Genomic DNA, 27,949 nt, shown 5'->3' with positions numbered 1-27,949 from the left:
TAGCTCTTTTAAGAAATATTGAATTCACACAAATACATGTGAGACAAATAACTGTTTCATTTGAATACCACTCACATAGGAATATGGCTGACATTACATAAGATCCATTTGATCACTCTATAGACATTCCTTTATTAACTCCTACTATTTACAAATTATTAATTTATTATTATGGGGGGAGGAAATGCTAAAAATGTGAGTTTTCTTTAAACACTGAAAAGCAAAAAACCATTTCAATTAGAGGAAGGAAAACTTAGTTTTCTTTTTAAATGTGCAGTGAAAATATGCACATGCAATTTTTTGGAGGAAGATGGTAATCTTGTGAAAAATAATGGGTGCAAACCAGCAAAACATTTGACTAGAAAGTACTGATTAATTTCTTTAAAGAATAATTGCACTGAATTTAGAAACTGGTTTCCAAGTGGAAGTCATTGCCACTGTATTGTGATATTGCAGAAAATCTGGCTAAGGGAATGACCCTTAACAGACAATTGTAAAGCACAACTTATGGCAGTTTTGAGTTCTACCTGGTTTTGTGATTTCTGTGATTTTTTTTATTTTTAGACTGTAGGTTTATATATTAGGCAAGTGGTTTGTGCAAGTGATTTTTTTTGCCAGTAACACTCTGCTGAAAAAGCACTTCCACCCCTAAATTTCCAAAAAATTCAATTTCATTGTGAATTCTCTTTTAGGATATGAAGTCCATTAACAAAATATATAGAGTCGGCTAGCCCAATAAATACTAATCTGCAAGGAAACATACTTCTTCTTGCCTTCCTTAGAAAGTTGCCGGACTGATCCTTCAAGACGCACAAGGAGGGAGCTATGCTGCAGCTGTGCATGGTGAAGGTGACCAACAGGAGATACACAGGGTTCTTCACGATAGTGTTTTGCTGAGCTGGAAGCATTTACAGTGGATAAGGCAGGTGATGCGATCTGTGAGGCGAGACGCAAGACTTAACATCCCAGCCACCTGCAGACATCGTTAGAAGAGCTGCGTCTTTGAAGCTGGTGGCTTGGTTACATTCCAGTCTATTTCTCTAATTCAAAGGTCTATGGTATTGTGTTATTACTATTGGGATCCGTTGTCTAACGTGTTGTGCATGACACAGGTAACCCTGTCTAACATGGGTAAGGCCCCAAGACACAAGTATTTGGGTGCTAGATTGTGCTGCTGCTTCTGTGCCATATTTATCTAACCCTGCAGCTCAAGCTGAACTTAACACAGTTACCATTGGGGTATTGGTGAAGAGCAATGACAAAAATCCTGCTGACATTCACATTTCACCCATTTACATTGTCTAAATACTGGAAATATGGGATTTTTATGGAGATTAGCAAGGCAGAAGAACAGAGCTGTTGAAGGACCTGTTTCATGGGAACAAGAAGATGACCCAGCAGCAGCTTTGTCAGGGCTCTTCCAGCAGTCCGTATCACTGCTTCTGTTCTTCAACTTGGAAGGGCTTTCATGAGTAAAGTGCTTCATTTTGCCTGCTAGTATAGTCAGCCTAGCAGCGATTCTTTCATAACACTCAAATGATTTACAGCAGCAACAGCCTTGACGATAACTGGAATAAATCCAGAAAACAGCTCTTAAACCACTTTTCTGTGATGGCAGCCAAATTCCACATACCAGTTAGGAAATTCACACAACATAGTGATCATCCAAGTGCTTGAGTGTTCTGAGACTGACAAATATATTCAGCTATTCCATTTAAATTTCTGCAAAGTCTTGGCAGAGCTCAAAATACATTCACTTTCAGACTTAGAGTCACCACAGCCTCTGGTAGGTAGCAGATAAGGCTCCCTTTGCAGGGTACCTTTCAACACCATCTATATTTTAATTTGGGTTGTTAAGATCTAGCTTGACTATGGCCCAAGGATAGCCTGTTGGTTCTGAGTTTTAATGGGCTGTTTATTATGTTAGGAGCATGACGGATTCTCTGCTCTTATTTCACAGTTTTCATAGCTAAAAAAAAAAAAACAAAAAAAAACCCAAAAAAAAAAAAAACCCTGCTGCTGATACAAAGATACCTTCACCAGAATTTCAATTTACACAAAATCTAAACTGTTAATTCGTTGATTTCCTGACAATTTCCTTAGACTAGAAGCACAAGACGTGCCTTGTGAAATGCTCATGCTTTGCAATTGGAGAACTCTGTAGCTGTGATACACACCAGTTGTTCCGCAGGAGTAGTTGCAGTAGCTGTTCAAGACCTGAGTGTTTATTTTTCATTACTAAAATAAGGACTTTTTTTTATTATTTCCATGTCTTATTGTCCATGTAGTACAATATCTGATTCAGTGTGTGAAGCACTATTCATTTCAAACTAGCTCTGCACGAGCCTACTTTAAAAAAGCAAAAGAAATCATTTTAGTCGAACTATTATAATACAATGGCTTTTGTATCCCAGACAGATACATTACCCCATTACATCGTTGTATTTGTTAAGACAGGCGGAGACAACTCTGCTATGAAGTAGTGTAATTGGGAAACAGCGTGATTAAATATTAACTCACATGTAACCATTTAACTAAGCAGTCAACACAAACACAAGTATCTCATTGTTCTTTTTCACTCTACAGCTAATGCGGGCTGTCTGCTTAGTTAGACTTACTAGTTTCATTTAAGAGGAACCCTGTGTGGTACAGTGCCACAGGAGTCACGTATTAAAGGCTGTGTCAGATGTGACAGAAGGGTAGGTTGTGACAGCAGAGCCTATTATATTACAGCAAATGTGGGCAATGTTATTTATAGTTACATATGTATTTACATAGTGATATGTAATCATAGTTGCAAAGAAAAATGCCATCTTCTTAAGTTCTTGATAAGAAACATAAGGCCATTAAAGTTAAGACAGGCTGTTGACATGGAATGGATTTGTCAAAATATCAAGCAGCTTTCTGATCTGATTTCCTGAATGGCAACAATCATATGTCGAGCTATTTTGAAAATGGGGCCCCATTACATAAGATCTAGGCTTGTAGGCTGTAGGAGCCTTCGCAAGTTTACTCAGTGCAGTGACTGACAACCAAGATACTGGCATTTATTTCCCAAGTCATGTGATTCCCTTCAGAGCTCTGAAAGCCAGCACACCTCTGCTGATTCACAGAATGGTTGAGCTTAGGAAGGGCCTTCCATTCAAAACAGGACTGCTGAGAGCAGGCTGCTTGGGGCCATGCAGAATTGGCTTTTGAGCACCTCCAAAGATGGGGACTCTGCAGCCTCCCTGGGCAACCTGTTCACTGACCTGTGTATCCCCTGAAGACTTTATTCACAGTAGAATTTTCATTGAAGTCACTAGTATATGTATTTCTAGTCCACACCAACCTGAGAAAAGAAAATGTGCCGACAGCAAGTCATCTGAGATAGTGAACAGTTAGCTAGAAAATCAGCATAGTCCCCAGGCATATTTATTACTATTATATTATATTACTAAGAGATTATATTACTAACAAAATACATGAAACAGCTGGCAATATTAAGGCCTTAATATTAGAAAGGTTTTTTTAGAGACTGGGTGGGAAGGAGCTATAATATATAAAAGCAAAGTGCATTATTACTATCATCTCATTTGACTGACAGTTGCATTACAGTTGAGACATAGCACCAGATTTAACCCTTTAATTTGTTGGTGTTCTGTATCTCTTTAGAAGTGTTTCATCCCTAGTCCAGCTCATTCTTGATTAGAGATCTACAAGGCACAGCTGTGATATACTAAGAAATTTTGTACTAAGAAGTAACTGTTTTGTACTAAGAAGTATGTAATATGAAGTCTAAGCACTCAGTACATTTTTGATTCTTCAGCTGCTTCAGCTTTTACAGTTAACAAAGCAATCTTCTGGGCAAGTGGGAGTGTTGTTAAACACTCTGTCTTTAAAAGCTTTTCAAAACAAATTCTCTTTATTACCACTGTTTGCAACAACAGCAACAAAACTCAACCTGTATTTCTCAGACCTAGGAAGGAAAGCTTTGTAGCCTGTCACTATAGCTCCTGAAGACAAGAGCTTTTGCTCTAGATATGTAGTACTTATTTATTTAAAAGCTAGTGATTCTTAAGTGCATCAAGATTGACATTCTGGATTTCATTTGAGCTTTTAATGTTCATACCTTATGTCATTAGTAGATACAGCCTATTCCAGAAAAAAAATACTTCTGATAAAGCTGTTTTTAATTGAAACTAAAAATCAAACACTACCCACAACGTTTTACCACCAAGGAATCCCTTTGCAGTAAAATGAATTTTTAATTGTGAATCAGAAAAAAAAGCTGGGATTTTTTTCATTAAGAATTATATGTGAAGAATTGCTGACTTTTTCTGCTGAAAATTTTAGTATAAAATTCTTAAATGATTAGTCTGGTTAAAATTTCCAGGTGGTGTTTCCTGAATGTGAAAGGAGAATGACAGCATAAGAGACACTAACTTTCCTTCTTAATCACAAGACATAACAATGGTATCTAAATCCATTTCAGCTGGAGATAGACCTGAATATGTATCTGCAGACTGTAACATCCCCCTGAAAATGGCTGCTGATCTCTGCAGAGCAGAGCTCTCTGTAGCAGAAAGCAGCAGCATACCAAAAGCAGAAGCAATCATACTGGCATAAGTCACACTCGTTAAATACAAATAGCAAGAGGAGTTTCAGTACAATTGTAATTCTGTTCGCATTTCCAGCCATTTTCTGTCCAGATTTCAGATTTTTCAAGGGGAAAAATCCAGAGTTTTGGAGCACATGTTTATGTGGCCATGATACTCAAATTCAGCTTTTACACCTGAAGTTTCAGTTTTTGTGTCCTGTGTAATCATTTATGGCCATTTGCTACTGTTTCAAAAAGTCTTGCAGGTCCTTGTCAGCTTCAGAATATGGTGAAATGTCAAACCTGCTTTTTCTCACAGCTCCTGCATGACAGTAGTTTGCCATTAGAAAGCCTATCATCAAAATGAAGAAAAAAAGAAAATAGTTGCTGTAGGGAATCCTCGTCTTCAAACAGATGGCAAATGTTTCCAAAAAATGCAAAACTGAGTGGCTCAGCAGCACGGGGCACTACAGGGGTTTATGGTCACTGCTGTTTTGTGCTGGCAGTTGTAGTTTATGGTGATTGCTTGCAAAATTTATCAAAGTTCTCTTGGAACAAAAGACAAGCTTGGTTTGTAGATGACCTCAAGTTGCCAATTACATATAAACTGCTGTTAGCAATCTTGGCAGGTGCCGGCTACTTTTCTGTTAAGTGCTTTCAACCGAGCACTGGTACTTCAAAGCTGAGTCAGTGGAGAGCCTCAGCAGCAGCAATAATTCATGAAAAAAAATGCCACTGTGTGTAAGCGAGTATGTGCACATGCGCATGTGTGTGTGCAGGCTACCAGAGCTTCTTACAGCATGAGTCTGCTCAGAGGTAGTTTGGCATCTGCTCCTACATGTTTTGGCAAAGACCTGGACCAGCTCTACCACAGCCTTGTAAATGTCACCATCGACAGCAGCTGAAGCTGGCATACCTGACGGTGACTGGCACAAACCTGTGTCCCACAGCTGGCACCGAGGATGGCACAGGGACACAGCTGGGCAGCTAAGGACAGAAGGACCTGAGATTTTTCTGGAGCTTATGGCAGTGGACCACATCTGCCAGAATCCTGCTTGTCAGTATCCCTTTGGAAAAGGGAAAAAGTTGTCAAATTTCTACAGAGCAGAGTAACACTTCTAAAAATGCAGGCTTTTGGTCTCACCTCTGGGACATGCTACTAGGACAAATACTGTTAGACAGTTCTTGGTGATATAGGGGTTATATTAGTCCTTGAAAGTCACATAAATACTGAAAAAAAACATGGTAATGAATGGTAGAATGCACATCCTCCGTTGCTAAGTGAGTGCACTTTCAGCTCATTAGTATCTGTGTGGGCCCTTCAAAAGTGGTACATACAAATTCACCTTTGCTCAAGCTCAGGGGAAGGGTGAGAGGCAGGGAAAGAAATTGAAGTGAGAGAGAACAACTAGGAAGGGATCAAGAATGTTGTTACCCTTTTCTAATAAGACACATTTTTGGTGCCTTCAGTATATCAATTCAGTAAAACAATGTTTAATTTGGCTCCAACACTATAAATCCACCTGCACTAAAGAAAAAAAAAAAAAAAAAAAAGGTTGAGTTTCCCTGTCATCGCCTACCAAGCAGATCTCCAGTGATGGCTGGAACAACCAGAATTGAGGATTTCATAAGTTCTTGTGTCAGATGTAAAGGGAAAAGTTTCTATCTTAATTGTACCAATTAAAGTTTTTAAAACACTAGGCATTGTTCCCCTAGTGCAAATAATTACATATATACATTCTCAATATTTTTTATAATTACACCAAACATCTATTTTATACCAAATATGTTTTCTGTATTACAGAAATTACATATCAATATCTCATTATCAGATTTTTTAGGTATGTATTGTCCAAACAAGCAAACAGATACCTAATTCCTTTAACATTTTCAAAAGTACTATGATAGTACTTTATGTATTCACAGGGTTATGTATCTCCACAAGGGCAGCAATACAAGCTCCGTGTGAATAAACAATTGCAATATAGTGGCTTAAGCCTCTGTAACATTGTTTTAAAAAAAATAGACTAAGGTAAAACAAAGGTCAGGTGGCTATAAGGTGGCACCAAGCTTCCTCTTGAAGTGCTACTGTTTCCAGTGTTTTTTTCCTTCACTATTTTTCAGACAACAGAAAGACAAGTAAAATTATTGGAGCAGAAAATAAACAAGAAATAGAAAGGGTTAAAAACATAGAACAATTTATCCTGAAAGGAGATAGACAATGTATTTCTGTTTCATGAGAAAGTCAAAGCTCGTAGGCAAGGAATCTCACCTACCCAAGAAAACTTCAAAAAGTTTATATTAGAAATACATAGGTATTCATCTGCACTCTTACACATATGTACATACACAGATGCACATGCATATAATTTACATGTAGAATCAGCTTCATGTGGCAAGATTTTAACTTAATCTGCTTATCTTGATATGAAAATGTGGCATGGTAGACAGGCTCATAAAAAGATTTTGGAAGAACTGGCTTTCTATCCCAGCCCTGCTACAAGGCGTCTTGAAAGTCTTTGTGTTTTCCTTTTACTCTTTGTTTTCTGTTTAGATAACAATGTAAATCCTAAACTCTTGACAGAGCTTGCTGCACATCTGCAGAATACAGATAATCTCCGTGGGATCCCAAACTAGTCAAAATTTCTTGGCTTTGACATAATAATAATAACAACAGATAAACCCATCACATAATTTTCATAAATGCAAGTACATTTTCAAGAACTGAACATAACACTTTCCTGGATGCTTTGCAGATAAGCTGCGGTATACAACCTGCATTTAACCTCATGTCAAATTATGAATACTTGAAAGACTGCTCTAACATGCAAGATTGCTCTGGAACAATGAAAATTTGGACCAGATGAACTTTTGACATCTCTTCCAACCTGGCCTTTTCTATGCTTGCATGATTTGTCAAAGAAAATTTGAACCATTGTATGGTGAGCGACCACGCTGAGCCAGCTATCCAAGCTCTTGCCTCAGGTGATGGATTTCAGTAGACTTGTGGCACAAGTTACCCAAGATCTTTGAGTCTAACTTTTGCTCTTTTGTTTTACAAAATGTTCGGTGGAACCAACAAGATGATTTACAGAGTAATCTATCACTTAGAGCAACAATGGAAAGCAGAAACATCGTGTCCCGTGAAATATTTAGCAAAACACAACTTTTGTATCAATAGTGTTTCTCCCATTGTGCTTAGTAAGTGTAATGATAAAGGCAAAACTGAAACCCTGACCAAATTTGTGTGACTCAGGCATTTAATTCTCTGAATTACAATGAAAAGGAGTTATCTTTTAAAGTGCTTATTGCCCCTTAACAAGAGGCTTGGAGAGCTAACCAAGGCAATGTGATTAAACAGAAGGCTCTGTAAAAAAGATCCAAATAACTGTGGGGAAAATAAGACAAGAAGACAAATTCTTCAGTGCCCAGACGTTACACACTCTGAGTCTAAATTGACATAAAGGTGGTAAATCCCTAATTGTTCTCATGTAGCATCCTCAAAATCTTGAGTAATTGGTGAAAAGCACTGTAAAGGAGATGTTCAACACTTTCAAAACCAGAGTGTCTAAAAACAAAATTCAGATGTGCAACTCAGTAACTTGACAAACTAATAGTCTTGGTTTTCAGATGCACTGAAAAATTACTATAATTTTTCACGAGAGTTAGTATCCATGACAGTCTGAAAAATATTCTTAAGCTTAAATGAAGGTATCTTCATCAGTGAAATCATTGAATTAGCCTGGTTTAAGATGTTATCTGCAAATCAGAGTTTATACAGTTTGTGTTTTCATCATCTCTTTTCATGGGTTCTCCCTTTGAGAAAAAAGCGCACTTCGCAAGATGCTTAAGACAGCTTCAGTTTATGTTTTTGTGATTTGTGCGAGTGCTTGGAAAGCTAAGAATGCCAGACTTGCTCAGAAAGAAATGAATTTTCACAGACAACACTAGTGCCTACATTTTCAGAAGAAAGAAGAAGGAATATTGGAGGAAATTGTCCCACAAACTGTCTCTAATGTGATATCTCTCTCACATCACCTCTCTACTGTTATTAGGCAAAATCAAAGGTTATCATCACTGTTCCTAAGATCTTGACACATTCCTCCTTCTTCATTTTGCCACTAACATCATACCTGGCTGCAGATATTAAGAGAGAAAGTTCTTACTTTTCCACATACAATCCATCACACATACTACCCTTCAGTTACTTAGTAAGGTGCATTTTTTTACTCACAATCTGAAATAATGCAGCACATGGCAAGTTTATGGCATGCTTGCTGTGAGAGGCTCACCCATGTTTGTCCTGGGTTCAGCAGTAGCAGTCATTTTTCTCCTTCTTGGTAGCCGGTGCAGTGCAGTGTTTTTGACTTTCGGCTCGGGAACAGAGCTGATAACAAGGATGTTTTGGTTTGGCCAAGGACTTTGTGAGCCTCATGCTCTGCCAGGGAGGAGGGGAAGCCAGGAGGAAGCAGAGACAGGACACCTGACCCAAACTGACCAAGGAGGTATTCCATATGACAGCACGTCATGCCCATAGGAGTTAGCGGGAAGGGCTGGGGGACTGCAGGGTTGGAGGAGGTATGGGTCAGAGCTTGGTCGGGCTGGGGGGTGAGTTATCGGTTGGCTGGTGGTGAGGTGTTGTATTCTCTTCCCTTGTTATTTCCTTTATCATTATTATTACTGGTGGTAGCAGTAGTGATTTGTGTTATACCTTAGTTACTAAACTGTTCTTATCTCAACCCGTGGGAGTTGCATTCTTTTCGATTCTCCTCTCTGTCCCTCCGGGAGTAGGGGGAAGGAAAGAAGGCGGGGAGTGAGTGAACAAGTTACCTGACTGGGTTTAAACCATGACACCAAAACTTCTTATGCATCAAACTGCATAAGATGGAAGTGCAGATGTCATCTGCTGCCTCGTAAAGCTCAGGTCAAGGGTTAGTCTAATTCATAGAATCATAGAACAGTTAGGGTTGGGAAGGACCTTAAGATACCTAGCTCCAACACCTATGCCATGGGCAGGGACTCCTCATACTAAACCATGTCACCTAAGGCTCTGTCCAATCCAGCCCTGAACACCGCCAGGGATGGAGGATTTACTTCTTTGGGCAACCTGTTCCAGTGCCTCACCACCTTCAGAGTAAAGAACTTCTTCCTTATATCTCACCTGACCTTCCTCTGTTTAAACCCATTACCCCTTGTCCTATTCCTACAGTCCCTGATGAATAGTCCACCTCCAGCATCCCTATAGGCCCCCTTCAGATACTGGAAAGCTGCTATGAGGTCTCCACGCAGCCTTCTCTTCTCCAGGCTGAACAGCCCCAACTTTTTCAGCCTGTCTTCGTACGGGAGGTGCTCCAGTCCCCTGATCATCCTCGTGGCCCTTCTCTGGACTTGTTCCAACAGTTCCATGTCCTTATGTTGAGGGCACCAGAACTGTACACAGTACTCCCAGTGGGATCTCACAAGAGCAGAGTAAAGGGGCAGGGTCACTTCCTTCGACCTGCTGGTCTAGCTTCTTTTGCCTGATACATAAATCTCCAGGTCTCAGCCACACAGTGAATTTTCTGTGAGCCTCAGAACCTCAGAGATCCTAAGTATAAGTACAGCTAGATATCAGGAAAAATCAGGCACAGGGAATTCAATTTAGCCTGGGTGAGTAAGGAATTAAGGCAAATTTAGACAAGGCAAGCATGGCCAAAATTAGTTTGTGCTAGTGATAGAATAAAACTGAGACTATTTGTGGTTTTGAGTAACTTGCTGCTAGTTGTAACCATGCTAGCATTCCTGTCACTGAAGTACCAGATAATTGACTTATCATTCAGGCTATGAGCAACTGGCTTTTTGAGTCATTAATTCAAGTGTGCAGAAAGCCAGCTGCTTTGGTAAGCATGCTGTAGTTCTCTGACTCTTATATCAGCATTCCCCTTTATAAGCCTATAGCTGGACTATGATGAGCGCAATCTGCTTTGAGTTAGCCCTGATTACAGATCACTTTATATTAAATTCTAATAAGAACTCAGTGAAGGTTGCTTCTCTATGGCACCTGGTTTGGTACAGGTGTCCCTCAGTAAGCACAAATACCTATCAAGGCAAAGATTAAAACCAAGAGTGAACAACTGTTCATTTTGCCTCTTACGAAACATGGGACCTTTCTAACCTCAAAGTTCTACTGAGTGGTGTGTTCCCTTGATTTGCAACTTCTGGCAAGCACTGACCACTGTAGATGTTAGGCCCCTGCAAGCTGTTGAACAGTTGCCAAAAAAGCTGTCAAGCTATAACAACTCTTGCACTATGGCACGCGTGTTGCAAGGTTTGGGATTGACTAGTCAAACTGTTCACTCCTTTTACTTACATGTTACTCAGAACAAGTAGCAGTTTACTCAGCAAGTGCTCCTAATGTTTTCAAGGGAATACTCAAGGCGTAACTACTACTCAGGATAAGTAACAGCAATATAGTTTGGTTTCCTGTGCTCAGTGGTATTCTGTAGTTTTAGGAATCTATTAAAATTATGCAGACACAAATTATGTAGCCACTTTTAGCATGACTTAACTGTGTGGGTATTATAGAATTCAGAATTAACGTGCAGATATAAAAAATTCTCCACTAACACCTTGGCTATCTCAGAACTCTGTTCATCTCAAAACCAGAATTTTTTAGAGTAATATTTCCCAAGGTTTGAAAATTTCATTTTTAGAGAGTCTTTCCATGTATGTTTTTTGAGTTACTTTATTCAGCTCCTTCTTTTGGCAGTTTTGACAGACATATGATGAAATCTGTGTTTCTGCCCAGAATGCAAAGTAAGTCCCAGTTCTCAGACTGGATTTCTCTCACTCCTTCAATTTTTTTTCTCTTCATGATTTCTATTATAGTAGTATACCATAACTCTCATGTGTTTCTACCATATATGACAAGGAAGGTTTCAAACGAATTGTAATTATGTTATCATTGTGTTTCAACAGAAACTGAGCATGTGTTCTACTATTAGAAAGAACTTCTTATTTTCCAGTGTTCTCAAAAACTGTCTCACTGCTTCTTGCTATTACATTCCTGGACAGGTCTCTATAAATGCTACCACTGCAAATTTCATAGTATTTAAAAGCTGCCATAAAAAGAAAATATGTGAGCTGTGACAGGGAGAGCAGTTGTTTTGTTGTTGAAATACAAGCAGGGCCACAGAACTTTCTTACCTCTTCCAAATATCCCTTTGGCAGATTATTAATTTCAAATGACTTAATTTCTTCATGTAAAAGAAATCCCTGTCACACACTGAGAGATTAATTAATTTCACCCTAAAGATGGCGTAAACTGACCTGCTGATGACTTAACTACAGGAAATTAGATTTAAAAAGCAACATTAATCAATAGTTAATTAACAAAATAGAAGCTAGAACACTGCAGCACTTACATTGACAGACTCAAACTAGTTTCTAGGTTTAGCAGGGACTGGCAGCGTTCAAAGCCAGGTTGGACAGAGCCTTGGGCGACATGGTCTAGTGTAAGGTGTCCCTGCCCATGGCAGGGGGTAGGAACTAGATGATCTTAAGGTCCTTTCCAACCCTACCCATTCTATGATTCTATGTGCTCCGGTGCACACTGCACAGTGATATGCTGGGCACAGAGAAACCTGATTTCTGTGCCCAGCATATCACTGACTTGTTATGTATGAGCAGAGATTATTTGGTTGAGCTGCTAAGCATTGAAGTGGAAAGAATAAATAAGACTAGCAGCTGGCAGTACCTGTTTATATCTTCTTTATGTGTTTTAGGAAAAAGCATGCTACTCAGGGAGCTTTTATGTACTAGCCAGGTATTTTGTTGTGTCTAGAGTCAGGATGAAAAACATATTTTTCAATAGCACAGAGAAAATAATCAGATTGTGGCAACAGAAGGTCAGTTTTACCTTCCTGCTAGATGAAGTAAGAAAACTAGAACTTTACCTGGTATGTTCACAGCCTCTTCTGCCTCATCCTGACACTTGGATTTCAAAAACCATAAACTGCAGCCAGAACTTCTAGGGCATCTTCCTTTTCAAGATTCTCATTTAAATTCTCATTAAATTTTTAACAAATTTTCAGTCCAGGCAGCAAGCCAGAAAATCATCACTAGTCAATGCTGCAGTCCAGTCCAAGACCCCAGACACAACTCCAGTAGGTCACCAGATCATGCTGGTAGAGATGCAATAAGATGGCTAGGTGCACAGACACAGCATAGACCAGGGCACTGAGCAGATGGCCAGGAGCAGCTGCCCTGGAGGATGAAGGGACACAGTACCTTCATGAACATGTACACAAAATTCACAGGACATGACTGAACCACAATCCAGGTTGCAGATTTCCTGGTGACATTAATAACTCCAGTATTTTCTGCACAGGTACATGTCTCATTATACTCCTGTGGGAAAGCTGTTCCAAATTACTGAATTATTTCTATTTTGTTTATGCCACATATGTCACATGCGTATTATGCCATCTCACAGATAAATCCTAGCTTTGAAATTACTTTCCAATGCATTGAGGTTTGTTGACACTACATTTGAATTTTCAATATTGTGTTCATTCCCATCTCAGGTTGCATTTGATCTTCCACACATTCAACATGGATCTGTCAAAGACACTGGTATAACTAACTCTTCTATTTCCTTCTCCAGTTTTCTGTTTGTTTGTCTCTGTCCATGCTTCTTTCTTGCCTTCTATTTAGATCTTTTCCAGAGACCCAGTTTATTTGTGAACTCACAGACATTAATCAGCTGTCTTCACTACCCACATGTTTAAGATGAAGAAAGTGAAAAGAAAAATGATGACATTTTCTATGGGAGTGTCAGAACATCCTACTTTGTCTGCATTTATTTCCTAAATAGTTCAGACAGAGACACTTGGGTTTGTTTTGTTTTTTTTTTTATACAGCAGTAACTTAACAAACTTAAGTAATTTAATTACTGCCTGGTTCAGAACAGTCTAAAAATGTGTCAGTTGTATAAAACATGCATGTTACATTCATATATGTTGTATAAATACATACTCTTTTATATCATGTGAATATGTATCTCAGAATGTTTGGCAGAAACTCCTTGCCTTGGAGAGCTGATAGCATGAGACTTGTGGACAATTTTTTTCCTGTTATTTCTTTATCAGCATGTATAAAAATCCATGGCTTTAACACCAGCCTAACAAGGTTTTTCTGGAGAATAAGATATGTTGAACCAGCTGAGTCAGTGGGGACTTCCTCACCTAAGCCGTTGAGAAGTCTGAGAACCTCAGTGTATTCAAAGCCTGCAAATCACAGTAACTCTCTTCAGCAAAAGGGGGCATAACTTAGCTCCTTCCAGAGAACATTGTCTCAGTGTCTAAGGACCTGCTGGGAAGACTAGTATCCCTAAGTAAAATAAGTGCTGGTACTGAGCACGTATTTGCAGGACACTTCAACCTCCCTGCATCTTTAACTTACTGCTTCATCAGTATCAAGCATCAACCTGTTTTCCTACCTGCTGGGGATGGCATGAGCCCTTTGGAGCCTTTCTGTTGACAGTAAGAAGGACCCCTCATCTGCAACACCTCCTGCTGCAGCAATTCAGTCATGACTGCAAAGGCAAAGCACCCACAAGAGCTGCACATCAAAACCTTAAAACACAAAGCTGATAATATGGCAACTTAGAAAGTTCTTTCTCCTATGGCAAGAACACAATGTTCTATTCTGGGAGATGGCTGTTTCCCCAAAGTGTTCTTGTTTGCCTGATGCATTTGCTGAAGGATAGAACATTATCTGCCTACGCATAAAATGCAGGAGCGGTGTTATTTCTCCAATTTGCATTATTCATCCAGAGTGAGAAAGCTTTTCTTGTCAAGAGGAAGCTTGTTGGGCTGACTGGATCTGCCTATTATTAATGAATATCTGAAACATCATTTTAGTCATCTAAACACAGAATAATGCATTTTATTTGTTTAAAAGCCAGACCCAAGTGAATAACCAGAAGTTAATTTTGGTAAAAAAAGAATATAATAAATTCTACATAAGGACAAGTTTGTGACAAAGTGGTTTTACCTGCATAAAGGGAAGGCAGGTGGAGAAAGAGAGAAGACATTAAGGAGGAAAATAGAGTTCAGAGAGGTTAGTGTACTAAATAATTACTTTTGGAAAATGCTGTTTGTGAAAACAGCAGGGCATGAAAGGCAGACAGGAGAAGGCCAGTACCTAGCCAGGACAGGAACAGAGCCAGGCTATGGACTGCAGAATGGGCTGTCAAGTGTCCATTGTTACATTCCCTCATGTTGGACTCTAGCAGCAGCTGGATCCCTAGCAGTTCCATACATCTTGTAGGACTGTGACTTTTGGCACTGATGGGCTTAACACACAAAGTATTATTTCCACATTTTGCAGAAACATGAATTTGTATCAGCCTGCCACAGGAACTAACTGCATAGACGTTAAATGCTTTTCTTTTTGGTGTGCTATATTTTAGCACCATTTTACTATTCTGCTTTACCTCATTAATTCAGAGTTAGAGCTTGAAGGTGCGAGAAGAAACCTTCAAACACACAAAATGTAACTTTTCTCCAACAATATGTAACTGCACCTTTGCTGGCAGTCAAGAGAAACTAGCAGGGCTTTTGTCCCCTCAGTATCATTCACATAGTGGTGCAACTTCCCCAGCACAGCTGCAGCAGTAACATCCATAGTACAAACTTCTTGAAGTACAGAAAGAAGCATTTCTGTCTGTGGTGACACTGATTTGTGCCACTTTGGAGAGTTCAACCTAGATCTATCTCTCTGCCAGTTTCCTTTCAGTACTGTTGAAAAAGTCCTCTGTAAAAGTGCTTGATATTTAGAGAGGTAAGAGAGTTTATGAAGTATTTATAATTACTGTTTGATACTTAAACATGCAAGCTTAGGGTAAATGGCCAAGAATTTTGTTCCTAACATGTCTGCATTTCCTACAATCTGGTGTACATATGTGCTTTTGTAGTTACGGTTGTAGTGATATGTTGCAGTGACATTATGCCTGTTAACAAGTCATTGTGCCAGTTTTGTATGACAGCAAATGATTGGATAGATGAACAGTCTGCCTAAGCCTACTTGCACCAGCTTTCCAGTGGGAAGTTCCTTCTGTTTGGTATTAATGTCACGGAGATGTACCATGGCTTTGACAGTAGCTGTGAATATTCATGTGTTATTATGTATCTGTACTTTGGAAGCTACTGAACTCATGGACTGTGAGGATTACAGATGACTACACTTTATTTCTTTGGAAAACCTGAAAAATCTATTAAGAGAAAGAGCAAAATATGTGATGCATTCATAGAAATTCTGCAGAGTATGGCCAATTTAAGCTATGGCTTAAAACCCCAAAACTCAGATCAAGCTCATAAATCCAGGAGTTGCACATTAATCCTAAAAACTAAATATAAATGTTTCCCTCAAGTTGGCATTTGATATTAATACTTTTTTATAAGATGCTAAACCCGGAATTTTTTATTATTATTCCTGAACCACACATTTTTCAATGCATTTTGTGGAAATAAGTATATTTTTGTAGTTTTTTAAGAAAACAACAAAAAGGGTACAATGCAAGTAGTGTTACAGCCCGTACGTTCCAGCATACATAGTGGCTGATGACCGTAGTGCAGATATAACTCTAAGGGACACATAGGTGACTATTTTTTGGCTAAATATTGGTAAAATAAACATAGGAATGCCAGAAGTTATTCTTACAATGAAAGGTAAGCTTTTCCACCTTAGCAGAGGAAACACTTGTGTGGGGTCAGTTGCTGTGGCATCCTTGTGGAATTGCCTCACTTCCAGCTGGTAATTTCAGGGGAAATTCAGAGGGAAGCCACAGGATGCTTACCACAGACAAGTCGCCACAGACTCTTCCTAATCCATTTTGGGCTGGTTTATATGGCAGAGAAGATTCCTTCAGTGTTTCTATCCCCGAAATTTGTCCACAGTGTTCATGTTTTAGACAGAGATTCACTTTTCAGTATGAATCTTGAGTATATGTCTTCATTGCTACCATCCTCACAGCTGCACTTTCAATGTCTGTAGAAAAATGTCAACTTTAATTACAAAAATTTGCTTGTCAGATCCCAACTACCATTTCAAAGTTGTGTCAGGATGTCCTATTCCTGCATATTGGTATTTTTAATTAACTGCATATTAATATATCTGCCTAGACAACTGGCAGCCCAGCTACAACTACTATCTATGGTGAGTAAGACCTAAAAACCCAGATCTGATTGAAGAGAAACAAAAGTTGACCATGAGCCAAATGCTATTTTCTCCCATCAGTGACTGTGTCAATGACCATATGTCATTTGGGTATTACTGATATTTCGCTTCTCTTTTCTATTTCATCAGCACTGGTGTCTCCCTCTGTCTGCCTGACTTCACTGCTGGCTTGCCTTTCATCCCAGAGCTTGTTTTGCACATGACCTTTGTAGCTGCTTGACTTTCAGCCTTGTCTCTGACCACCGCTCTTGCACAAGTTCTTGGAAAGGTGCAAGTTTCTCCACTCCATTTCCAACACTCACTATGATTTATCTAGTGGCTTCCAGAGATCTGTCTTGTCCTAGAGTGTTCCTTCTCATTGGCCACATCTGCCTGGATCTAAACAAATATGGTCCTGTAACAAAAGGCAGGTAATGATATTACATCTGCCATGTTGAAAATGAAATGTTGAAAATGATGTAGTGTTTTCACTTGTTCCTTTTTCTTATGTAAACTTCCAGGTCAATGTATCTAAAGGACTCAGCTGCTGAAGCATCAGTGAAATGTGAATACTGACAGGCCAAGGAATTGTCTGAACAAACGGGGTTTTTAACACATCTCCATACTCTTCAAGGCAGAGTGGGAGTTGAGATGTCTTTCATCATCATGAAAGTCCTAAAACAGTAGTAGAAACAGATCCCTTGTCACTGCAGCGGCTTTATTACCTTTCAGTGGTGGTTCCAATCCTTCAGATATTTTAGGTGGGAAAGAAACTAACAGAGAATGGAAATAAATAAACAGAGAATGGTAATTCTGCTACCAACTGAGAAAGCAGGCTTTCAGTCCAGTATGAGCACAGACATCTTTTGCAGGGTCTCTAGAATGGAATTAGCTTCTGAGAAGTTTCTGAAGGCAACCTTTCATCTCAAGTGATCAATCCTCTTATTTTACCTCCTTCCTGCTCTTTTTCACTCAGTTGTACAGATCCTTGTCTATTAAGCAGTGGATTCTTAAATGAGAAAGCTGGCTGGCACGATCTAAAATACAGTGAAGATACTAACTGCAGCATTCTGGTACAGTGGAGCAAGGGTTAGGCTGATTTTTTCTTTCCTCTTTGGAAGAGATTAGAGTTAGGCATCTTGTAAATGTTCAAGGCACACTGGAAGACAGAAGGCTCAAAAACACAAAGAGGTCTTATGATTTATTAACACAGTCTAACCAGTGCAACTTAGTGATGAGAACAGAGTGAAGGCTGCAAAGTAAAAGTCTTCTTTTAATGTTCATCTTGTGTAATGGAATTATATGCACATGAAGAGGAAGGAAAAATTCACACTGTCTGGCAGTCTGATATATCATCGATGTGTCATTGTTTGATGATATCCCCAGTGAAAGAATTTTGCTAGCCTGGGTGTGTCAGCAGTAAGGAAATAAAATTCAGATTTGCTATTCCAAAAACAGATTTTTGATATCAGAATCCAGCCTCCCAGATACCCACCATTTGAACTGGTACTTCCTTTTCTTTCACAAACCAGACCCTTTCATGTTTTTCAGCACTCTTGCTTGTGATTTCTTTGGACAGATATTTCAGGAATTCTTTTGGAGAATGGTTTCTGCAATGATTTGCTGCATACTGGATGGGTCAGAATTGGCACCTTGAACTTCCAAAAGGCAGGGTGAAGATTTGGTACATGTGGAGGACTTAAAAAAGGAGTAGATGGATATAGGACAAAAGAAAAGAAACTGAAATCATTTTTAGGTAATTAGCTACACCATAGCCTTAGTCAGCCCCTTGTGGCTCATACTCCCAGTAATGCAAATATATTTCTTTTTATTATATTGAGTTTAAGTAATTATGTACTCCTGCTTTACAGTCTAATTTATTCCCAACCATTTATTTTCAGATGGAATTCTGCACAGTTGAATGGTTTATGACTTAAAAAATTCACTCTGTTTACATTCAAAACCTCATCAGCTAATCTTTGATTGCCCTAAAGCCTCAATTAATCCTTAAGCACAGGGCCAGTGCAAACTTTTTAAGCAAAATAACTGAAGGGGGGGGGGGGGGAAGCAATTTGTCTAAAACTGACTTTTCATTCTAATGCTCCAGAAAAACTTCAGATGATGTTACATTATCATTTTAATAATTAAACAGTCATTTTAGTATACAGACTTGCTTTGCTTGCCCCATGAATTACCAGATAGCTATAAACAAGCTAAAAAAAACCTGCTTTTACCAACATTTAGAGTTTCGGCAAGTACTTCATGATGGTATCAGCACTGCAATTTTCTACCCCAAAATTAGTAACTAGAACTATGTATTATCTTATGTCACAATATCATCCCAGAATTCAGGTAAACTGTACTCTGCTTTTTTGTTTTCTCTTCCATAATATTAATTTCCCAAATATATCTAGACATTTGCAGATCTAAACATTGCTTTAAGTGTCTGGGGTACCAGTTGGAAAAATGTTTTAGAAAAACAGAGTTGAACTCTTTATCCAACAACGAAACCACAAAATCTATCTGTCGGATTTGATAACTCAGAAAATTATCACAACCAGCAGAAAAACAGCAGACTGCTTCAAAAGATAAATTAGTTATGTAATTGTAATGTCAGCACATTGTTGAATGTTTTATCATGTTTCTAAATACTTTCTGAAAAGTTAGTTTTAAAAAGTAAATGTCAGCCATTCTATTCTTAGGAGTTAAAAGGTATCTAAGCAGTTAGGTCAATGTGTTTGTATGTGTTGGTCTAGAACATGTTAATCTTTAAAAAATTAAGTTATTTCTTATCCTACGGCCAAACACTCTCTTCACCCACTCAAAAAGTAAAAGAATGAGTAAGTAGGAAAAAATACACTATATAACTACGTCATTCTTCAACTGATTAAATGGGACAAGGGACCCCATTATAAATATAAGGCATCAATACAGTTATATTGCTGTCATCTGGCCCTTCTGACGGGCTACTTTCAGCCTTTGTTTCATTAACTTATTATCAGTATAAATCTATTTTTTTAGAATTGAGATGGTGAGCTGTGCCTTTTTATATATAGGAAAGGCTGGTTTCTTAATCATGTTGTTAAAAATAGCTTTATGAATGGACGGGAGTACAGAATATAACACAGTGCAGTCTGGGTTAGGGTCATCAACAGATTGTCTCCAGGTTATCTGGATTATGTGATTATCCCTGTGAAATGTAGGTGTGTTACAAATTAAAAATTAATCAGATTTAAAAAAAAACTAATATTAAGTCAAGATAACAACTGTTGGCATATGTGTATTTAAGTAATGATGCATTTTAGTGTGGATATCATCATTAACACAGTAAAGCTGAGAAAGACCAGTAAAACTCAACTTCCCCAACTCATTTAAAAAGATCTTACACTGACTGTACCAAGTAGTCTCAGTGTAGGGGTTTTGCTGTTGTTACCCTGTCCATTCACAAATGAATTTCAAATATATCTTTATTTTGACCATTTTCACCTCCTCCAGCATTCCTCCAATAGCTTAAACAAAACCAACTTCATTTTCTTGGCAAGTTGGAGCCCTGATTCTTCCTAAAATATAGTGCATATAAAGGCCCATGCATTTCCCTAGCTATATGAAATTCAATGCAATAGGTAAAATCTGTAGCAAAGGGAAAGAAGTCCTCTCACAAATCAAAATGCGCCCTCCACAAGATGCTTCATTCCAAGTGTTTCTCCAAGGAAGTGTGGCATATAAAATAGCCCTACTTACCAGCAGCCAACTGCAAAACCCACTGGCCACTCTGCATTTCTTGGGAAGAAATAACTTTATCAAATTGTAGTGAAGACACAGTGTGTGTGCTGTGCACATATCTTAAAATCTGCACACACAGACATTGAAATTCTTCCTGCACTTGTCACATAACAGAAGTTACCCTTTGACTGTAAAATAAAACACACACTCAAAATTATGTCTTATATTTTCTTGTACTCTTCACCAGGAACATGGTCCACCTTATGATGACAATATTAATACCATTTATTTGAAAAAGATTTGTACAGGAAAACATAAGCACAGAGGTGGCTAGTGCTGCTCTGAATGCACACTGTGAGACCCTAGCTCACTAGAGAAACTAAATTAAAATGCTGACTTAGCAATGAAGGATCAAACTTACTTTAGTCAAATTCACACTAAAACAAGTGTCAAATCAATGGAACCACCAAGAAAAGGAAGTTGAATGAGATACAAAGTATATGAAAATAATATTTCTGTTCTTAATCGTTAAATATTCCATGTGAAAGGAACTGTATTTCTCCTGCCCAAATAACGGCTGCCCATAATCTTCAGGTTAGCAAAGTTAATACAGAAATACCCTAATGGATCATGATGGAGACAATATGAAAGCTTTTCCATGCAAGCCTTGTTATTCGTAACTTACTTCTGTATGATTTAGGTTGTATTTATTTGTAATGCAATCTAATTACCATTACATATCCTGTGTTGAAGATTCTGTCTATTATTTGTTTTAATTTCCATGCTAGCTTTTTGGCAAAATAACTTTCACATCCTGAGATGTACTTAGTCAAAGAGGACAGCTGACAGAGCAACCTCAGAAGTCCTGAAAGAGAGGGTTACAGGTACCTCAGGATGGATTTGCTCTTGTAACAGCCTGGTAATCGAGATCGTGAAATTCTGAATTATTTTTTCCATTATTATGCCCAGTCCTGAAAACCATGTTCTCAACATTTTTTTGATTCATAACCTTGCAGAAAGCAGGCTGCAACTTTCTATTTAATCTTGGAAGTCTTCTGTAGATTGTAATGAGTTAGGAGCCTTTCATCTGCAGTACCATAAGCCACCTTGAGATGTTCAAGTATATGCTACCGGCTGTTAGACACTCCTGTGGAATTTAAGAATGCCAGCACATTAGTGGATATACGCAGAATCTTTCATGCTTGCCTATTTGTGCATGAAATGTCTAAAGGCCTGGCCTTTATTGGCATACTTTTTTTGTTTCAGCTTTTAGAGGGATATAGGTAGTCATATATATAACCATTATGAGACATTAATAACTGCAAAAAGAACATCTTTATTATTTAATTTCTTACTTCGTTACTTTTGTGATTTTTTTTTTGTAAAAGGAAAAATATTAGTAAACTTTATCTTAATTGCAACCATCAATAGGATTACTGATACCATTTCATGGCAAAAGCATACATGTCAACAGGATTTATTACTCAGTTCATGTCTGCTCTTGAACGGATTTCATCCAGGAGATGCTTGAACACCGAGCTCTTGAAATGTCTCCCTTGTGGTGGTTCAACTGCACTGAGCTGCATCAGCAAATAGCATTGACACTCATGAAGGCAGCAACTGTTACATTCAGCATAGTTTGACTTGGTGCAGAATTTTTATAGATGTATTCTGCTTTAACCCTTTTCTATCCATTACTTGATGCAATCCAGGTCTAAAAATCAGTTTAATGGCATTTAAAAAATATCTGGTATTCCTCTGAAATTTCATCTGGCAAATACCAGCACAGATATGGTCCATTATGTGAAGAAAAATACAGACACATAGTATTTTTTTTTTTCTCAAGTCATGCTTAACCACTTACAAAATTGTTAAAGAAATTAATCTTGATCAAAATATTTTTACATATACTTCAAAATATGTAAAAATCAATGATCATTTCTAGAACGTGAGGCATAGGGTCCTACACAGCTAGCATATATGTCTACATGTTCAGTTTCAGAGGTGAACTGCAGAAATCAAATAGCATTGAGTAAGCCTGTTGCATGCATAAAGGTACTTGGAGCAAAAATCTGAGTGTGGAATCATGGAAACATCATTAAATACTTGGCTCTAAATTTTATACTGTCAACATGCAGTGAATATAAAGCAGTTTAAAGGAAGAGGTCAGTATACTGTTAGTTCACTAATAAGCTACTGGCCTTTTACCAGAAACAGCAATCAAATCCCATTAAACTCCTCTTTATCTAAGTGAGGAAAGAATGTATATCAGGTGTCTTCATTGAAGGACAAATGGCATTAAAGTGTTAATGCCCTTACTGCTCTCAGTGATGAAAGGGAAAAACAAAAATCTAAACACAAATAGCATCTGCCAGATGTTATATTTCAAATGTTAAATAACGGACAACACTGGAAAACAAAAGAAAATGGCTGAAACCTGGTGGCAGATATGCATGAAGAGTCCTCAATTTTGTGGTTATCTTGAACTGATAGATTAAGGTGAGGTTGATAGCTGTCCCAAAGACTTCCAGGGTGATGCTGCCAAGTCACCTAATCATCTGTTTTCAAAATTCTTCATTCAGATGAGCTTGAAAAAAATGGAAGATAGAAATTATCAGCAGCTCAGAATATCTTTCTCTAATTCTCCCAGATAAGGCCCCCAGTACAGGTAAACTCTAATGCAATAAGGGTGAATGAACGTGAAGGAGAATATTTATTGCTTGAGGTCCCATACCTGAAAAGTGGATGCAGCTTCAGGTTAACATGAGTCAACAAATATTACTGGGATTATTTTCACTCTGTTACCATAGCATCATTTTACTTGACCTGTATAATTTCCAGTTATATTGCCTTCCTTAGAAATATTTATTGAGCCCCAAATGGACAGGTTTGGGTAGTCACCCTTCAGTAGTAACCTCTCATCCTGCTGATTACCCCACTGTAGAGGCTGATAGATTAAATACACAAAGAACTTAATCTCCTTTGCTCTCCTATGATTGCCTACCCCTTCACTTTCTGTGCTACCTTGTCCTAATTGACGACAGCCAGTTCTAATTGGTGAAATTTCAACTAAAAGAATAATCTGTTTGTAAAACTCACCTAGAGAGGTGAGAATGTTCAAGACTGTGCTCTTAAAAGTCCATTACCCATCTGAACACCCAAGAGCATGCTACTCCATTTCTGTTCTCTTCAACACCCTTCCATGGTCAATGTAACACATTTATACCATGACATAAATTTCGAAAGTACAATGAATATTAAGGCAAAATTACAAAGTACATGTCCATAACTATTCATTCATGGACTCCATCCTGGGAAAATACTAGTTGTGCTGAACTAAAAAACTGATGCACTAGAGTTGGGGTGTTATTTGGAAATTATCTCAAATTATGTACTACAGATTAAATAATGAAGTAGATCCTGTTATGGTTGATTTTAGAAAAATTACTGCCATCACACTGTCCCTCAGAAAAGCACAGCAACAGCAAAAAGTAATATCTTAAATGCTGAAAAAAGAATTTTCTACAAAGAAGACCCTAATAAAAACGATCCAAGATAAATATTTGTTACCTAAAGCCCTTGCTGACAAAAAAAAAGCTAATGATATCCTGGTCTGCACTGGGTGAAGTATTGCCACCAGGTCAAGGGAGGTGATCCTTCTTTCATCAGCACTGAAGAGGCTATACAAGGAGCATTTTGTCCATCTCTGGGCTGTCCATCGCAAGAGGGATGTGAACATACTGTAGAGAACCGAGTGAAGGGCCAGGAAGATGATGAAGGGACTGGAGCAACTCTCCAAGGAAAGGCTGGAAGATCTGGGACTGTTCAGCCTGGAGAAGACAATTCTTGGACAGATCTCATCCATGTACTTAAATATATGAAGGCAGGGTACATGGAAGACAGAGACAGTGGTGCCCAGTGACAGGACCAGAGACAGAAGTGCAGAAGATTCCTTCTGAACGTAAGGAAACACTTTTTTTACAGTAAGAGTGACAAAGCACTGGCTCAGGTTGCCCAAAAATGTGGAGTCTTCATCCTTGGACATCTTCAAAAGCCACTCGAAAAGTCCAGGGCAACCTGATCTGTGTGGCCTTGTTGGAACAGGAAGCTTGGACCAGATGACCTCCAGAGGCCCTTTCCAACATCAACCATTCTGTGTGTGCTATATATTATGGTTTGAAAAATATCTTCAAAATGAAATAAAGCCATTTCTGAAGTTTATATGGACTTACCTTCTGTTATGTATTTTTCTCACCTAGAATTCCCTTGACAGCAAATGATAATGATCTGTCCATCAGTTTTAAAATTCAGCATATGAAGGGAATGAATGAGACAAATATTAAACTGATTTATTGTACCTAAACACATTTTCTGGTTCAAAATGATTCTTTTTTTCTATTTTTTTTCTTTTCCAGAAGGGATATAGCACAGTGACAAACATGGTATATTAGTCTTGAAGAACTACATCTATAAAGAAATCATTAGCATAGCTTTTGTAGAAACAAGAAAAAAACTTCTCAAACTTGGCATTGACATAAATCTTTTCAGGAATGGCACTTCAGTAATTATTTCCTTTTTAATTGCTAGGGAAGTGAATACATTTGATAAATATAAATATGATTTAAATATAACAGGGAGAAAGGATGCTCACCTCCCTGTTAAGAGTTGGGAAAGAAATAATTTTGTAATTTAGTGTTAAGAATTTGAAGATAAATAGGATTTCACAACCTTGAAAGAATTTCAACTAGAAATTTCGGTGTTTAAGTTTTTCATGTTTATATTAATTATTTAACAGAAAAAAAAAATAAAATAAAATCCAGGTCTATAAAATTTTGCCCACTGTGGCTCTCTGGTTTTCCTTCCAATAGCCAGCACTAGAAAATAACACTGGATGAAGATCATGCGATCCTTTTATTGTAGGCCAATGAAAGAAAGACAAAGACTCAGTATAAAAATAGATTAAGCATATACCTTCTCTTTGTAAATTAAAACATTATCTAATAACAGAGTGCTGCTATGATTGGAAGATATAAACAGCTAACTTTCATCCTTTATGGGGCACATTACTTTTCTCAGCTCCCACATCTCCAAAGGAAACATCCCTGGTGCAGTACAAAGTACCTTTCTGAGAGTCTCTGCCTTCCTGGAAGTATCCTTTCCAATGCCCAGGCTTGCAGAGGTAAGGGAATTCACCAGAAGGGAATGGACCACAGCTACCAAGTCCTCCTCAATCCTCCACCTTTGAGATGGAGGTGAGAGCTAACAATATTCCATGTCCACAGATATGCAAAGGAAATAAAAGGACATTGTGTAGTCTCCACCCTTCCTTTTATACCTGCAAGAAGGTTAGACACAATCTGGTCACAAACAGTGACATTATTATTGCTTCAAACTGAAACAGTGAGTGTAAGAAAGGTTGTGCAATAAATGCCTTCAGTAATCCCCAGGATGATTGTTATCAGCAGTCAGAATGCCTCTGGGGATCATGAAGAAATGCATGTCAAAGCAAGAGCTCTGCTGCCATTCAACCAAACTTAATACCTCAAATACTGTAAATTAACTTAATTAATGACTGTGAGTTTTTTTCAGGATAATCTCTGATATTCTGTAGGGGAATATTTTGTCCTGGAAAGGTCAGTCATTTCTAAACACATTTCCTTAGCAAGAATGTTTACAGTTTGTACTGGAACACTTTACAGGATATTTGTCCTTTGATAAATTTCCCATATCTAAGTAAACACAACTCATTCTTTCTTTCAGGGCATTAGAGAGAAAGAGTAATTTTTTTCTCTCATGCCTATCATGCTCATCATTATATTTTTTTTTTGTTTTGTAATCAACTTTGAGTTAATTATTTCATCAGCCATTTTTATAGGAAAGAAAAAACAGCGGTGTTTTTAAATTATAGCAATGATGCCTTGCTCAAAAGATGTTATTACATTTTTCAAAGGTGATTGTCAAAGCAGTATTGTAATCACACAGAGTTCCTTTGGAATCATTTTTATTATTTTAACATAAGAATTTTACTAAATACTAAATTTCACCTCATTATTATGTATGATTATTTTATATATAATATTTTATATATATTATAATGTAATAATATAATAATGTATATAATACATAATCATTATTTACCCCATGATTATATATTTTAATTATTCCCATATTTAAGAAGTTGGTGTCCTGAGAAATCCAGCTCTTTGGCCTTTTGATCTCCATTGGGCAATGAGTGAAATCCTAGCACCATACAAAATGTGGGAATGCTGCCAATGTTTTTGATGAAGCCAGAGTTAGTTAGGGATGATGTTATAATTTCATATTTATTATACAACTTCCCTGGCTATTTAGACCTGGATATGATTTGGATATTGTAACATATTTTCAGCCGTAATTATGAAAAACATACTTTCTTATTCTCTATATAACTGTAAACATAATAGAAAAAAAAGAAGAAATCAAAGAAACAGGAGAGAAAAGCAACCCAACCTTGTTTGTAATACTGAGGTATTTTATTATACAATTGTTATTGTATCATGCAATTTACATTTGTCATGACATCACTTTGGCTTTTAGCATTAAGATATTTACAAATATGACTTGCTGGAATGCAAGCAATCAATTTCTCTAGTTTTATGTCCTCATGGCTGAGCACTTTGGGAAAGTGTATCCTGATGGATCATTAATTGTATTTCTTCTTAAGTTTCAGTATAAGAGGGCACACAGAAATCACAGCTATGTCACAGCTAGCATAAAGCTAGGACAAATATGATTACAGGCTCACCAGGCAGACAGGATCCTGCATCAGCGTTGCGGCTAGCTCCACCCTGGCTCTCCAGCACACCAGTCCCAGGATCACAATGCAACAACACCCAGGCTCCTTCTTTAGGGCCAAGACAGCTTCACCTGGTACACTCCACACCTCATGATTTGGGAAGTGGTGACCGAAGATATACCAATTAATAAAAGCTTAAATCTGTGAGCAACAAAGTAACATATACAATACTAGATTCTATAAAAGAACTAGGTAAATTAAAAGCAGTAGAAGAAAGCTAACAATCCTCCTTCTCTTCCTTTTATCCCAACCAATAGTAATTGGTTAATGTGGTCACCATCACTGCTCCTGAAAAGATGAGCGGCTTTCAGTGCTCCTTTAGTACTCTTGCCTTCATTCACTGCAAAGACAGAAGTAAATAGTTTATGCCTGTGTCTCTACCCCACTTTTTAAAAATTTTGTCATCCCTATGTAATAAAGTTTTGCCTGGTAAGCACTGACATCTTTTCTGCTGGTTCTACTACTATCACTTTTCCATTCACAGGAAAGGAGTTGCAAACTGAAAGAAGTTGTGAAACACAGTGATAGTGGCAATGGATGACACTCTCAGTGCAGCTCCTAGAACTCCTTCAGATGATCTCTGAAGATTTCTTCTGTCTATGAATTCCTACTGC

The 27,949-nt window shown here is 38.0% G+C and overlaps 1 long non-coding RNA gene across 1 annotated transcript; it reads right to left on the bottom strand.

The window, feature by feature from the left end:
- Window positions 1–713: 713 nt before the first annotated feature.
- Window positions 714–12,943, bottom strand: LOC134160349 (uncharacterized). Its single transcript, XR_009963525.1, has 3 exons — window positions 12,477–12,943; window positions 3,252–3,331; window positions 714–936 (listed from the first exon to the last, which is right to left on the bottom strand). It is a non-coding gene; the product is annotated as an uncharacterized LOC134160349 (long non-coding RNA).
- Window positions 12,944–27,949: the final 15,006 nt, after the last annotated feature.

The sequence above is a fragment of the Pezoporus occidentalis genome, unplaced genomic scaffold (genome assembly GCF_034315485.1).
Source record: "Pezoporus occidentalis ecotype Australia unplaced genomic scaffold, CSIRO_AGI_Poc_V1 ctg16, whole genome shotgun sequence".
Taxonomy (NCBI): Eukaryota; Metazoa; Chordata; class Aves; order Psittaciformes; family Psittacidae; genus Pezoporus; species Pezoporus occidentalis.
Note: the sequence above shows the minus strand (reverse complement) of the source record. Positions and strands in the feature narration are given on the sequence as shown.